Raw genomic sequence first — 12,145 nt, forward strand, 5'->3', positions numbered from 1 at the left:
AGCCACCGGGAAACCCGAGCCCCGGCGGCTGTGACAGAGGTGGTCCCCTGGGGGAGGGGCCGCGCCGGCGTGGGAAGCGTGGGGGTCCGAAGGGCCCGGGTGGGGGGCGGCATTCCTCAGAGACCCGCCGGCCTCCCACCGAGAAGGGCCAGCTCCTGATCTCTCCGGTAACTGCGCTCCGCTCCGCACTCAGAGCCCACGAAATAACCCCACACAACCCTCAGGGCTGAACAGCTGGAGCCTCTGAGTCACCAGAGAAGCTTAAGAATACTGTGGTTTTCTGTTTTGGTTTGGCTTTGGTTCCTTTTTTGAGACAGGGTCCCCCATGTGGTAGTGCGGGCCAGCCTTGAACTCATTATGTGCCCCAGGCAGCGATCCTCCTGCCTCAGCCTCCCTGAGTGCTGGGACTGCTGGTGTGACCACTATGTCCGGCTTGAGAATACTGTTATGTCCATTCTACAGGTCCAAAAAAGGGCTCGGAGGGGTCGCAGGACTGGCCCAAGGTGACCTGGGCCATCAGTGGCCCTACCAAAAATGTAACTGAGTCCTTGCTCCCTAGAACGGGCTTGTGACAAGGGTCTCTTCTGGGTCCCTTCCTGCAGGGAGAACGGGGGGGGGAAGCATCTCCCCACCCCCCAGGCTCCCACTGCCCAGGTCTAAACCCAAACCAAAGAGGGGTGTGGCCAAGAGCAGCAACCTGGTGCCTCCAGGGTGTCAGAGGGTGAAAGGGCCAAACCCTACATTTCCTTGATTTACTGGCGTCTCTGGAGATGGGGGGGGGTGAGAAAACACAGGTAGGAAGAGTCACGGGCCCCAGATCCCGTGTCCCACCGCTGTAGACCCGGGAGAGGCCAGTGGTGACCCCTGGCCTCCCACTGACTCTGCCACCCCTAGGAGAGCACAGCCTCAGGGACACACACACGGGAGCCTCTGGTGGGGTTTCTGGTGTCACATGGAGCTTTGGGGCCCTTCTGGGCTGGGTGGTGGTCCATGCCTGTGATCCCAACACTTGGGAGGCTGAGGCAGGAGGATCGCTGTGAGTTCAAGGCCAGACTGGGCTACACGGTGAGCTTGAGGCCAGCTTGAGCTACAAATACATAGCAAGACCCTGCCTCAAAAAATAACCAAAGGACAAACAAGCACGGAGCTCCGTGATGTTAACACACGGTACCTACACATCAGCACCCCAGCCTGTACCTTCTCCCCACGGATCGCTTCCCCTCTGGCAGGAACTGCCACCCCCTCCAGATGGCGGCCTGGGTCCCCCAGGCTCCCCTAACTGGTGCTCCCTTTCTTCTTCCTAGCTCGGCTGCCCCTCCCTCCTATTTTAGCTTAGGGCACCCCTGGAGGACTACGGGGAGAAAGGGAGCGGGGCAGGGGTTCACCCTGCACCCCCTCCGAGGAAGAGCCCCTCCCCAGCCCTGCACCTACACAATAAAGCCCCCCAAAAAACAAGGCTTCGTGCAGCGGAGGGAGGAGAGACAGGCAAAAGTTCTCGCTATTTTTTCTTCTTTTTGTGAGACAGGGTGTCTCGCTATGTAATTCAGACTGACCTCGAACTCGTGAGGATCCTCCTGCCTCTGCCTCCCCAGTGCTGAGATTACAGGCGTGCTCCACTGAGCCTGGTATTTTGGGTGTTATCATGATTTCAAAATAGCCGGGGATTTAGCTCAGTGGTACAGCACCTGCCTCGCGAGCGCAAGATCCTGAGTTCGATCCTCAGTACCAAAAAAAAAAAAGACAATTTTTTGACAAGCACAATGAGGGGCCTATGCCTGTGATTCCAGCACTTGGGAGGCTGAGGCAGCAGGGTCACCACAAGTGCGAGGCCAGCCTGCACTACGTAGCAAGTTCAGGGTCAGCCTGAACTACATCTCGAGACCCTGCCTAAAAAACAAACGAAGAAAGAAAAAGTACCTTTGCTTGGCCTGTAATCCCGGCTACTTGGAAGGATCTGAAAGGAAGACACAGTCCCCAGCCTGAACTACTTGGTGAGACCCTTTCTAAGGGGAGGCGGGGGTAGAAAGCAAGGATATAGAGGAAGAACCTCGAGTTCCAAAGAAAAATAGTACTTGATAAATTATAGCTATTTCTAAATCCACTACAAGACCAAGGGCTTTGGCTTGCAGGAAAAGCCACACAATGGCAGAATCAACAGAAAGAAAACTGGGTGAAGCACAGCACAAGAGTCCAGGAGCGGCCCTCACGCACCCTGCTAAAGGTCTTCCCAAGCGCGCTGTGAAGTTTGGTTTGCAAGGTTTTGGTCAGCGCAGGGGATCATGCCTGGGGCCAAGCTGCATCCCTTCTCCCGAACTCAGGCTCGCTCGCCGTCCTCCGGCCTCAGCCTGTCCTCAAGCTGGAGGGCGTGGGCCTCATAAGGTCTTTTAGAAACTGAATGGCCATGTCCAGTCTGCACACCCTCAGGCAAAGGCTGCTGTGGGAGCTCCGTGTCAGGGCATTTCTCCCCCTCCATCCCCAAAGCAGATAGAAGGGTATAACAAATAAAGAGGGAAGCCCTGGAGATAAGAATACTCAGTCAGGACAGGCGTGGTGGTGCACACCTGTGATCCCAGCACTCGGGAGGCTGAGGCAGGAGGATCGCTGTGAGTTCGAGACCAGCCTGGGCTACATAGTGAGTTCCAGAGCACTCTGAACTACAGAGTGAGACCCCCCCCCAAAAAATTAAATAAATAAAAGTTGCTGGAGTGGACATTTTTTTGCTTTGGTTTTTTGAGATAAGGTTTTACTAGGTAGCCCACGCTATAGCCTCACTCACGGTGATCCTCCTGCCTCAGCCTCCTGTGTGTCAGGATTACAGGTGTGCACCACTTTGCCCAGCTGGAGTAGACTTTAAAAAGTGACCCCTGGCTAGGGATGTAGCTCAGTACCAGAGGAGGGCTCTGGGTCCCATCTCCAGCACAGCCACAAAAACAAAACAAAGCAAAACCCACAACCCAAACAAACAAAAAATAAGCAACTCTGCTGTTCCTCCCCTCGGACCTCCCAGTCCCGGCCCAGCCCAGCATGGCTTTGCCAGGGGTCATCTCTGCCCTTTACTGCAGGGCGAACTCTCCAAATCCTACCGGGCCCGGGTCTGTCCAGGTCCGTCTCTCCTCCCAGGCAGCTCTGAGCCCTCAGGGAGGAGGGGCAGCGAGTGTCACATTCTCAGCACCTCCGCTCAGGTCCCTGACTCCCTCATTCTCTCCTCAGAGAACCCAGGGGAAGCTGAGGGCTGGGGCTGGGCTTCTCCAATCACAGCAGCCCCTCACTGGCGATAGGAGAGGCCACATCCGGTTGGGAGCCTGCTCCCCAGGAGGTCCGTGTCACCTGCGTGTGCGGCCTGTGGGGTCCAAGCCTGGAGCACCGAGGGCCTGAGACCCATGCAGAGAAGGCAAAGGCAGAGGAAGCGGGGGACAATGAATTCTGCTACCTCCTGAGCACCCCAATTCCCGGATGCTCATTTTATCAGCTCGCTAAGAGCAGAATACATACACTTCTGCACCCGGAGGGGGAGCTGCTCTTCTTTTCTAGACCTAAGAAGAGCGTCGCTGTTCCCTTCATCCTGAATTGTGTTTTTGCTTTGTTTTGTTGAGACAGGGTCTCCTTGTGGAGTCCAGGCTGGCCTGGAATGCACAGCAATCCTCCTGCCTCAGCCTCCTGAATGCTAGGATTACGCGCATGCACCACCACACCCGGCATCTGAATTCTTACTACACCTCCATCATCTGCAGATTCCTGTGGTTCCTCAGGCCCCAACCCTGCCCTACAGGTAAATTTAGTAGTAACCCTAACTTGAAGTCCCACCCGGAGGCTGGCCCAAGCAGCAGCAGAATTTAATCAGCAACAGAACCACAGGCCCTGTGCCCTGTGGCTTCTCCACCACACTGCTCCATCTTGCTAGCCCTCTTCTCTGAGAAAGTGGGCAAGAGGTGTCCAGGGTCTGGAAGGCTGCCCAGGGGACACCGGCCATCTCCCGTTTCAGCACAGTTACTGCGGCACTGGACACGGGTTCCCTCAGACCTTAGTGTCCAGCACTGTCCCCCAGGAAAAGGGCCAAGTGTACCTCAACATCTGAGTCCAAGCCTTAAGGAGCAGGCAGCTGCCACACCGTACACAAGGATGGATGGCACAGGAACTGGGTTCCAAGCACTTCTGACTGTGATCATTTCCGGTTCTCAAGAAACCAACCACAGCCCGAGAAATAGAAAAACTTGAAAGGGACACAAACACTGGCCATACAGGAGGCGGAGAAGTCAATTATCTAAAACAAAATAATACCACAGAAATAACAGCACTTTTTTTTTTTTTGGTTTTTTGAGACAGGGTCTCACTATGTAGTGAGACTGACCTGGAACTCACTGTGTAGCCCCAGGCTGGTCTCGAACTCACAGTGATCCTCCAATAGCACTCTTTTATAGTTCAGAAATGGAGCCTCAGAGCCTGGCATGGAGGCAAAATCCTGTGATTCCACCATTCCGGAGGCTGAGGCAGGAGGATTGCTGAGAGTTTGACGCCAACATGTGCTACACAGCAAGATCCTGTTTCCAAAAATTAAATAAGGAATTGAGGCCCTGCTTCTCCACACTGGGTCTCCTGGGAGACCTGCCCCCCGCAGAGGGTAACAGTGACTTAGGGTGGGTCCTCAGACTCACCTTACCTGGCTTCCTCACTCTTCGAGCCTGGAAGAGCTGGGAACCCAGACAACCTTCATACGTGGGAACAGTATTTTTGTTCACCTCTGAATTAATTCCTATTTGGCTTCTTACAAACTCTCTCCCATCGTCGGAAGTAACTGCACGCTTCCATTTGATCTGTCCACTCAGACAGACGATGGATCTGAACTGAAATTAGCTCCAAGTGAAAAATAACCGGACAGACTCCTTAACCCTCCTTTCCGAAGGACACGCGGAGACTGAGAAGAAATCCACAGGACAGACGTGGCAGAAAGGGTAGGAGGAGGTTCAGAGATCCCTACTTTTTTTTTTTTTTAACCTCCTCCATTTAGAGAAAACTTTCCTCCAATTCTTGTTTTAAACGAAAAAGCAAGTTCCCAGCCATGCCTTATCACAGTCCCTCGTATACTCTCCAGCCACCAAAACGTCCCTTGTCTAAGCATCGGACTTGTGTGCCTAGGAGCCTTGGCCGTGTCTGGATGGATGGTTGGTTGGGTCAGCAATTCTTTGAATCGCCCCACTGTATGTCCTATTTCATTCAGAAACAGCTTCCTGGAGGCAGCCAGGCCCCTGGGAGCGGACGCCTTCTGTGATCAGCTCTTTGACTGCATCAAACCGACAAGGCCCAAGGGCTGGGGATGTAGCTCAGTGGTTCCGCTGCCTGCCTTGCAAGTGCAAGGGCCAAGTTCAATCCCCGGTACCAAAAACAACAAGGCCCAAATCGAATGTTTCCCGGGGTTCATCAACACCCCCGAGACACAGTAGCCTGTGTTTTGGGGTCTGGATGGCCCCGTCCCCGCACCCAACACAGCACCGTCCAAGCCTCAGCAAGTCCTGCAGGTGGATTCGCCAAGCAGGCGCACGTCCACCCCAATCAAAGGCCACCGGGGGACCAGACGGACACCCACCCTCCACAGCGCGGGTCCTTAAAGAGACTTTTCCTCCTGTTTTTTTTTTAATTTTTTTTGTTTTGTTGTTTGAGAGGTGTTTTACAAGGTGCAGCACAGGAGGAAGTGGACATGAATGGACAAGACAGAGTTTCCGGTTAATTCCGAGTCGAAACAGTGGCCGAGACCTCGATGAAGTCCCCGGAGCCAGTGGTCAAGTGGAGGACTTGTCCCTCTCGGGCTCTTGCTGCAGCCGGGCAGCCGGGCCGCCGGTGCAGGCCCCCACTTCCCTCCCCTCACCCCATGCCGCCTCCCACTGCCCTTCTTACGGGAAGGGCTCAGGAAGGAGGGAGACCCCTGGTTTGGGACCTGGGACCGCAGGGCCCAGTCTTGGGCACCCTGGGAAAGGACGTTGTCCTGAGGCGCAAAAGGAAGGTGGGCGGATGCGAGGTGGGGACCCCGCTGGTGCCACCGTGGCCACTCTGCTGCTTGTCCTTTTCCTTTTTCATCAAACCAGGTAAGGGAGGAGGCGAATTCTGAACGCAGAGGTAGCCCTGCCCTGTGCAGACCGCAGACCCTGCCGGGTCCCTAAACCCTGCAACTCTTAAGAATCTTTAAAGAGAGGGGAGTGAAAGAAGGTGGTACGAAAATTCCAACGGCTGGAAACACCAGTTCTTCAGATGCCTCAGCTTCACATGGGATCATTCAGTCCTGGGATCAACCACCCCACAGGGATGGCGGTACAACCAGTGCCCGTCTTCTCAGCACCAGTCTCTGAGCTTGAACAGTTAGCACTGGCTAGTCTTCCTTCCACTAAACCAGGTGGGAATTGGTTTTGTTTTTTTGTTTTTTTTTGAGACAGGGTCACACTGTGTAGTTGAGACTGACCTGGAACTCACTATGTAGCCCTGGCTGGTCTCGAATTCCCAGCGATCCTCCTGCCTCAGCCTCCCGAGTGCTGGGATGACAGGTGTGCCCCACTACAACCAGCTGGATGTGAAATTTTGAAAATGTATACGCACTAGCCCTATCTCAATGGCTGGTACACATTCTGGAATAAGTAAACTCACAAAATAAACTTCAGAAGTATACACACATACACAGGCCAGATTCTAAATGATACATATTAAGGTGATTTCGAAAGAGTAGAAGCTCAGAATCTTCAAAGTAAGAGCCTTCCAATCACCAGGGCAATGTATTTCTGAAATGCAATGAAGACAATGTTTTGTCTTGCTTTCTACCAACAGCTCTGCTGCTGACACTATGAAAACTATACATTTGGAAAAGACAGCTACACTCTGCTTTAGTTATGGGAACTGTAACTGCAGGTTTCCTTCATTAGTAAAATGTTCTCCCTCTGAGAACATCAGAGCTCAATTTCATGTCTCTAATTCGGGTCAAAAATTCAAGGATTATGGAAACCCACGTTGCTTCTACAGGACAAATACACTGCCCTTAAGAACATCTCTGGTTTTTTTTTTTTGGTTTTTGAGACAGGGTCTCACTATGTAGTCAAGACTGACCTGGAACTCACTATGTAGCTCAGGTTATGTGGTGAGGTTGTTCTTGAACTCACAGTGATCCTCCTACCTCAACCTCCCAAGTGAACATCTCTTCTTGCAATACTGACCACCAGAATAAGAAACTAAGGACTTTTTAGCAATAAAGAAAAATCAATTACCTTTGTAAAGTTTAATTGCTATCTGGAAGCTAGAAATGACAGAAAACCAACTTCCGTGTTTTCTGCAAAAATAAACACAAATTTAAGAACCATTTTTCCACTCCAAAAAAAAAAGCCTAACCTAATGGAAAAGCCTTTTCACTAAGAGTTCTAAGTGTTGGACAAAGTGACATCTCTCACCTTACTTGATTTTTCCACTTTCTTTCTAATCTCTACTTAAAACCATTAAAGAAAGTATCTGAAAATATCTCTCTTCTGGTACCTTTCATTCTCTCACTTTTTTTTTTTTTTTTTTTTTTTTGAGACAAGGTCTCACTGTGTAGTTGAAACTGTCCTGTAACTCACTATGTAGCCCAGGCTGATCTCGAACTCATAGCGATCCTCCTGCCTCAGCCTCCTGAGTGCTGGGATTACAGGCGTGCACCACCACGCCCCGGCTAGTCAATTCCCTTGTTTTGTAAATGCCCTTCTTTTTTTATTTTCAGCCTTTAACTACTATACATTTGTATTTTTTTTCCCATCAAATGGAAGATTCCTAAAGGTAAATTTTTGAGCTTATTTTGAAAATATTTAGTGAGCCAGTGAGTTCTTCACAATCTGTATAAATCATCTTTTAAAACTGCAATTTTTAAATTTTCTCTTTTCATCCATTCACAAGACAATTTTCACAGATTTTTTTTTTAAGCCACTAACACCAGAAATTTTAACTCTGAGACTCAAGTTAGGATGCACTGCCTTTGAAGCGACTAGTTTTCATTTTGCTAGTTGGAAATGTAAGGAAATACGTTAGCCCAGCTCATTTTAAGTCAGCCTACAGGACAGAACTATCATTATCAACTCAAAGAAATCCCCAAACTCGGGACTGTTAACTTTCAATATATTTCCACTGAGAAAAACGTGCGGCAACTTTTATCTTTTTCTAGTGACACCTTTTATTTTGATGATACTGACAGTAAATCTGCGATCGAATTCCTCTAAAAAAAGGCACAGCCCCACAGTGGCAAGCATAACAGAAGTTCCAAATTATTACAAGACAATTTCCTTCAGTAACAAGTCTCCCAAAGATCATTCCCTCACCTGACCACTCAGGTCTCTCAAAAGTAAACACATGCAAACCCACAAAGGCTTTTCAAATGCTTTTGGCTGTTCTACTCCTTACCAACACTGGACGGTGATTCCATATGCATGTGTGAATTCTCAACAAAATTCCCAAATTGTTAACCAAATTCCACCACTGGCTAAGCAGGAATTTTGGGAAGGTGACAGAGAAATCTAATGTTACCCATTTAAAAAATTCAAATTATTTGCTATTTTTGGCTTGAATATAATGTTGTCATGGGACTTCTTAATATAAACTATATTTATCAGAGAGGTTTTGAAATGAGAACAAAATATATTAATACTTTTAAAATCAGAGCTGATCAAAGGTAATTTCTGCAATAAATCTTTTGTTTGATTTCCCCAATTTTAAAGAAAAAAAAACAGGAATATTAAGGTTGTTGGGCTCTATGAGACTCTTGGAAATTTAAATCATTAACTCCTTTGGAAGTAACTTTTATCAAGGAAAGTTTTTTATTTTAAACAGTGGACGCTAAAGAATATATACTCCGAGATATAAAGATACTACATGAAGCTCATTTTGCTTAGTCTGTGAGCCTTAATTAACTCGTTTTTCTCCTTCTGAGATTAAAAAAGCCAGTAACAAGCCAAGACCAAGAACACACAAACTGAAGACACAAACAAGCTTCCTCAGAGAACGGAACATGATACAGCAAACTGACTTAATGAAAACAAACTCTTTGTTTTTTAAATCCTGGGTCTTTAAAAAAACTGATTCATGCTAGAAAAATGAAGTCCCTTCTCACCACCAGCAGTGCCCCCCCCACAAAAAAGAAAGAAAAGGACAACAGAATCAATGTTTGGACTCAAAAAACATATCAGGAAAAGGGAAGAACACACAAAAGATCTAATTTAATATGGGTGTGGAAAGGGATTTTTTTTAAACCCAGTCTTCTCACAAGACACCCCTCTCCCCATTCCAACTGAAAAGGGCCCTCAGTAAAAGCATTTTGGAGGGAAAGAGCCCAGAAATGGCTTAAAAGCAAGCAGACAGCTTGAGGAAAAAGATCCACAAATGCAGGGCGCCGTGAAAATTAAAATATAAATGTTTTGAGTTCCGTTTCATCACATTTTGCGATTTCTCTTTGCTTTTCATTTCATTCCCTTTAAAATTTAAACCATTGTCAAAAGCAAAAGGAAAAATGTTCACATATTCCAGAATTCCGGTTATGAAGAGATATATTTCCCATCAACACTCAGCTTTCAATCCAAATATCCACACTCTTCAATAAATCTGATGTTAAGTTTGTTTCTTAGTTTCATCTCCAGAAAATGTTTCAAAATGTACTTTTTTTCCCTTCCTTCAAATTTTATTGTCTCTTTATTCCTAACTCTAATTACCTTTCCAATAAGCGTGTTCCAAACATTTGAGCTTAGGTCACAAGCTCTATAAACATAGTAGCAAGCCATATTGATCATATGTGGGTACAACACTTTCCAGTTACTTAAATATCACAAGATAAACCACCAAACAGATGATCTCCGAGTTAAAACTTTCTACCAGATCCTTTCACAGCTTTATCAAAGATAAAAAAAAAAAAAAAAAAAAAAAAAAAAAAAAAAAAAAAGGCAGTCACCCACCCAGAAAATGCTCGATTACTCTGCACAGCCAACTGGAAAGTGGAAACAAGGGTTGAAGGTTGAGGGGAATCAAAGATTTCTGGGGGCTCTTACAAGACAGGGAGAGAAAACACACTGTCAGTGTGTTTAAAGTCTGAGGATCGAAGGCAGAAACAGAGTTCCATGAAAGATCTGAAACCCACCATGAATTTTTGGCAAGCATGACAGAGGTACCCCATTTTGTTGGAGGAGAAAGGGTATTGGAATACACACACACACACACACACACACACACACACACACACCCACCATTCATCCACGGAGTTCTAGACCCTCCAAAGAGCCCCAGCTCCCAGCCTGAACAAAGCTCTCACCCCAGATGGTCCGCTAGTAACAATGGGCTAAAGGAGTGGGGGTGGGGGTCCTAGAGGCTAGGAAGGCCACAGCAGATTCTTTGGAAAATCCAGTTGGGAAGGGGACGGTGTAAGACCTCAGGGACTGGGGGGTCGGGGGAATTATACCCGTGTGTAGCCATATAGTTGTACACATCGCCACATACACGTATTGTCTCCCTGTTACAGAAATAAGTAACTGCACGACCTAAGAGGATTCTTGGGGTGGGTGGAGGGCTCTCAATGCACATTCCCTTAGGATTTGGAAAAGGAACACCCTAAATCCACTTTAGAATTATGGCTGGGGGGGGGGCTGCGTAGAGCCCGGATAGGAAGCCGCGCCAATTGCCAGGCCATGAATCTCAACTCTGGAGATCTTAAGCTTCCCCACAAAAATGGCCCCACACTTTGAGGAAACTCTGTAAGATTTCTACATCCCATTGATTTTTCCCCCCTGTAATTCTGCAAGTAACATCTTTCAGCTTACCTCAGCCCAAACTCCCCCACCCCAACAACAACCACTCATTCTAAGATCTTGGCCACCTTCCCTCCCAGCCCCCAACATCCGGAGTTGGGGTGGGAAGGCCCGCAACGCGTTTCTTCCCCAGGAGTCTCCATGGACCCCTGAACACCATCGTCCCACCCCTCCCAAGGGCTCTTTCTTACCTTTGTTTTTTGGGGACCGAGTGCTCAATCTCTAGGCGTTTTCCTTGCAGTTCCACTTTCCCTAAAGATTGAAACAGATTTTTTTAAAAAACCGTGGGTATACAGGAGTGAGCGGGACCAGGGAGGCAGGGGGAGGGGAGACACCAGAGTCCTGGGATCCCAGTCGGTCCTAGGAATCCAGCCAGCGGTCCGGCAGGCCAATAGGAAAAGGTTGCTCTGGGAATGGTGGAACCTGTAAATTCGTTTCCTTAGTTTTTGCTTTAATCACGGAAACGAACTGTGTGGATCGCTCTGCGAGTCGACTTGGGAAACGTGCGAGAGCGTTTTTTGTGCGCGCCCGGCCTGCACGGCTCACGGCTCCCGGCTCCTAGCAAAGGGGCGGTGGGTGGGGTGGGGAACAAACTTTATTTTTCGTCGGAGCCCCGGCGAAAGGCTCGGGCCGGCACCTGTCGGGCGTGCGGGGGCCCCGGGGCTGTAGGGTCTCGGGCGGGCGTCTCGGAAGCAGCATGGCGCCTCGCGCCGCCGCGCCACCCGCTCACGCCCCACTTTCAAATCAAATCAAAATGGCTCGAGCCCCCGGGCCCTGGGCGGGACGCGGGAGCCCCTTCCTCCTGGGCTCTGCCCGAGGGGTGCAGTCCGCCGGGAAAGCTGGGAGAGATGAGACGGCGGGGAGGGGGTGCTGGAAAGGCCTAAAACCGAGGAAGGGCACCCGGGGGTGTTCGAACTGGGGGCCCGTCCAGGGCGGCCAGGAAGGGGCTGGACTTGGCAGTAACGCCCAGATCGGGGTCGTCTGGGCGCCCCGAAACCCCCCTCCTCCTCGGCCACCAGCCAGGGCACCCGCCCCCGTCGAGGGGAACGGAGGCAAAGGGAACCCCGAGCTCCCCATCCGGGGCTGGGGGAAGGGCGCGGAGACACCGGTGCTTGGAGGGGCGCAGGGGCGATCGGTGTGGGGGGCGGCGGCCAGAGCCGAGCAGACGGGGCTCTCGGGCCCGGGGCGTCGGCGTGCGCTTACCCGAGAAAGTTTCGATGGCTTTCATGGCCCAGTGCTCGTCGGGGCAGTCGACGAAGGCGTAGCCCGACTTGACCAGGAACGGGCCGCTGTAGGAGATCTTGTGGTCGGCGAACACCTTCTCCAGGTCGGCGGGGGTGACGCTCTCGTTGAGGTTG

General features: G+C 50.0%; 1 long non-coding RNA gene across 1 annotated transcript in view; it reads right to left on the reverse strand.

Moving 5' to 3' along the window:
* LOC104859486 overlaps window positions 1-12,139 on the reverse strand; it is a 19,456-nt gene extending 7,317 nt beyond the window's left edge. Inside the window, exons 1-2 of the long non-coding RNA XR_779398.1 lie at window positions 11,991-12,139; window positions 10,979-11,039 (exon numbers count right to left, since the gene is read on the reverse strand). This is a non-coding gene — a long non-coding RNA (uncharacterized LOC104859486). The remainder of the gene's footprint in view (window positions 1-10,978; window positions 11,040-11,990) is intronic.
* Window positions 12,140-12,145: the final 6 nt, after the last annotated feature.

Source organism: Fukomys damarensis, unplaced genomic scaffold (genome assembly GCF_012274545.1).
Source record: "Fukomys damarensis isolate Sample0158 unplaced genomic scaffold, DMR_v1.0_HiC HiC_scaffold_13, whole genome shotgun sequence".
Classification (NCBI taxonomy): domain Eukaryota; kingdom Metazoa; phylum Chordata; class Mammalia; order Rodentia; family Bathyergidae; genus Fukomys; species Fukomys damarensis.